This window comes from Canis lupus, chromosome 7 (genome assembly GCF_011100685.1).
Source record: "Canis lupus familiaris isolate Mischka breed German Shepherd chromosome 7, alternate assembly UU_Cfam_GSD_1.0, whole genome shotgun sequence".
In the NCBI taxonomy this organism is placed as follows: Eukaryota; Metazoa; Chordata; class Mammalia; order Carnivora; family Canidae; genus Canis; species Canis lupus.
Window position 1 is genome coordinate 25,683,059 of NC_049228.1, and position 3,891 is coordinate 25,686,949.

At 43.6% G+C, this 3,891-nt stretch overlaps 1 pseudogene; it reads right to left on the reverse strand.

The window, feature by feature from the left end:
• Positions 1–1,657: 1,657 nt before the first annotated feature.
• Positions 1,658–2,889, reverse strand: LOC100855856 (annotated as a pseudogene).
• Between the last annotated feature and the right edge of the window lie 1,002 nt (positions 2,890–3,891).

Here is a 3,891-nt window from a genome sequence, read left to right on the forward strand (position 1 = left end):
AGTAATTTGATATTCACCCTCTTCCTTCCTGTCTTCTTGTAATACATTTGGTTTCCAGATGTTGAAGTAAGGGAGTTTATTTTTTCTGGAAAATGAATGTGTCAGTGTGAGTTAGCATATTGAAGATCTGAAGCATGTCCCAAAATGCTGATGCAAATTTAAATCCCGGGGGCCTCTAATGCAACCTTGTGACATGCTGAGCTTGGAACTGAAAGAGAATTTGGCCCAGTGATATTGTTAAAGCACCAAGTATTCCAAGGGATCATTGTAGATCTTTTCCCATATTTTATCCTATTACGTTTTCCTTGACAGCTTTGCCAAGTAGTTTTTTCCCCTCTTTCTCTCTTGCAAATGAAGAGAGTCACACTTAGGGAGTTTCGGTAGTTTTCACAGGGTCCCAGATATTTAGGTGCAAAGCTAGAACCCAAGACCATTGGACTTAGAAGCCCTTGCATTGTCCCACATACCATATTGCCACTGAGGAGTTGAAAGCCCTGCATGTTCAGCTACACAGTTGTACCCTACAGTGTTACTTCAGGACAAAGGTACTGTGTATGGTCTTGCTTCTTCATGGTTCATGTCTATATGCCTTTGAGGGCAGAGATCATGACATATCTAGCTTTTTCTGACTAGCTAGATGTGTCGTGAATATCTATCTATTAAGATTAACGAATGGATTAGACCTGGCCATCCTAAAACCTTTTCCAAAGAAGCTCCTTTTTAAATAATTTCTATTTCTCTTAAGCCTTCTGGTTATTAGAACCTGTGAGATTATTTGAGGATTTTTTTTCTCCTTAGCCACTTCAACATTCATAAAATGATCAGATATGTCATTTTACTTTATAGTGACAGTAGCGTGGCACCTGTCTCCTTCTTGCCATTGTCATTGACACCACCTCCATTATAGGTAGCTTCAGGGACTATCTACTTCCATTCACTCACTCTCTGTTTTACTCTGTCTCATCCATCCATCCATCCATCCATCCATCCATCCATCCATCCTTTCATTTCATTCGACAAACATTTTGTAAGTACTTGCTAAAGAGACAATAAACAGATTATCACAATACAGTACGATAAATGCTTAAGAAGATTGTTTAGGGTGCTATGAGAACATAGAAAAGGTTCATTCTTACCCAATTCAGGGAGAGAGATTCAGAGAAGGCTTCTTGGAGGAGGTGTCAATCTGAGCTGAGCCTCAAAGAATCAGTTGTGTTAGAAAGGTGAAGGGGATGGAGAAGGACAAATTAAGAACCACAATGTTCCTCCCCTGATGCCTCACCTTTTTTTTCTTTTGTTTTGATTTTTCTCCAGCGGTTTGAAACATCCAGTATATTATGTAGGTTACCTGCCATATCTCCTCTCAGAATTATCCAATGACTTTCCCTCTCACTCACCTCCAATAAAATCGAAACTAATCACACTGTCTGCCCAAGCTACTGTGGTGTGGTTTCTGTTAGCCATCTGACCTCTTTTCTCCTCACTTTTCTCCTCAGTCACTCTATGTCAGCCACACTGGGCTTCTTGTTGTTTCTTGAATGCATCAGACTGCCTCCTGCCTTGGAGGCTTTGCACTCATTCTTCCCTCTGTGTGCAATGGCCTCACAGATGTCTGTATGACAGAGTAGGGCTCCCCAAGACCCTCCTTCAGGAGATCTCAGATGGAAACTGTGGAGGTCAGGGGATTCTCAGTGTGTTGGGAGATGAGTTGGGGCAAGGACTCCCCATCAGCTGACGGCCTCTCTCCTTTTGCTGTTGCTGGGGCTGGTGGTCTAGTGGGCTCTTCCTTCTTGGAGGTCATGTGGACCATAAAGTCCACCATCTGGTTGCTATAGCCAAATTCACTGTCACACCAGGAGATGATATTGGCAAAGTGGTCATTGAGAGCAATACCAGTCCCAGCATCGAAGGTGCAAGAGTAGGTGTCACTGTTAAAGTTATGGGAGGCAACTTAGTCCTCAGTGTACCCCAAGATGCCCTTGAAGGTGCTTCACCACCTTCTTGATGTCATCATATTTGGCAGCTTTATTTAGGTGGCACGCCAGATACATAACTCACACATTGGGAGTAGGTATATGGAAGGCCATGTCAGTGAGCTTTCCATTCAGCTTACAGATGACCTTGCCTAAATCCTTAGTAGTGTCAGTAGAAGCAGGGATGATATTCTGGGCATCACACCACAGCTTCCTAGAGGGGCCAGCCACAGTCTTTTAGGTGGCAGGGACTGTGGCTATGAGTCCCTCCATGATGCTGAACTTGTCATGGATGACCTTGGCCAGAGGGGCCAAGCAGTTAGTGGTGCAGAAGGCATTGCTGACAATTTTTTTTTAAAGATTTTACTTATTTATTCATGAGAGACACACAGAGAGAAGCAGAGACATAGGCAGAGGGAGAAGCAGGCTCCATGGAGGGAGCACGACATGAGACTCGATCCCAGGTCTCCAGGATCATGCCCTGGGCTGAAGGTGGCACTAAACCACTGAGTCACCTGGGCTGCCCCATTGCTGACAATCTTGAGGGAGTTGCCATACTTCTCATGGTTTATGCCCATCACAAACATGGGGGCATCAGCAGAAGGAACAGAGAAAATGACCCATTTGGCCTACCATTCAAATAAATGATCCCAGCCTTCTCTGTGGTGAAGACCCCAGTGGACTCCACAATATTCTCAGCACTGGCATCACCTCATTTGATGTTGGTGAAATCTTACTCCTGGAAGATGGAAATGGACTTTCTGTTGATGACAAGTTTCATGTTTTCAGCCTTGACCGCGTTGTGGAATTTGCTGTGAGTGGAATCATACTGCAACATGTAGACCATGTAGTTGAGGTAAATGAAGGAGTCATTGATGGCAACAATATCCACTTTGCCAGAGTTAAAAACAGCCCCAGTGAGGGCTGATGAGATGATTAGATTCCAGTATGGCCAAATCCATTTACTCCAAATTTTGCCATCTATCTTGGGGATGTGGCTGGTACTGCACCAGAAGATGCAGTTGTCTGTCCAACAGGGAGGAGCAGAGAGTCCAGACAGTCTTTTTTTTTTTTAATTTTTATTTATTTATGATAGTCACAGAGAGAGAGAGAGAGAGAGAGAGGCAGAGACATAGGCAGAGGGAGAAGCAGGCTCCATGCACCGGGAGCCCGACGTGGGATTCGATCCCCGGTCTCCAGGATCGCGCCCTGGGCCAAAGGCAGGCGCCAAACCGCTGCGCCACCCAGGGATCCCCAGACAGTCTTAATAAATACAGGACAAATGAATAAATGGAAAGCTGGAAAAAAGGAAATACAAAATATAATATAATAATAAATATAAGGCTGTAACTTTTTACAGACTTACCTTTTCTGTAAAATTGTAAGAAAATGCCAAAACTCTAATTTGACCTGATTCATTCTGAGATCCTTGATTGCACTGCTAGAGTTGAGAATTCAACTAGTATTGCACCTCCTTCCTTAGGCTCTCTGTGAGCACTGACTTTCTAAAGGGAAGGAAACATTTCATTCTGGTTGGTGGTAATGACTAACTTTCCCTCTCTCTCCGAGATACTGTTTTGAGCCAAAAGGTCACTTCCATATTTCTTGGCAGGGCTTTTCCCTTTGACTAATATGTGGGATTCTTCTGCAGAGCTATAGATTTCCTGGTTATTGTTCACTGTCACAGTATAGATATTAGGAGATAGAGGAAGGGGATGTTGGAGTTTTTGATTAATGGCCTCTGTTTCCTTGGTGTATAAGTGACTGGACCATTTGATGCAAGAAGCTGGAGACAGGGTGGAGATGATTAAATCTGGAACTGCAACCCATGAGATTGGGAAATGTGCTGATGTTAGAAAACAGAGGGATCTTGACGACAATGAAGTGTTTGGAAAATGCACAATATACTTGAAAGATG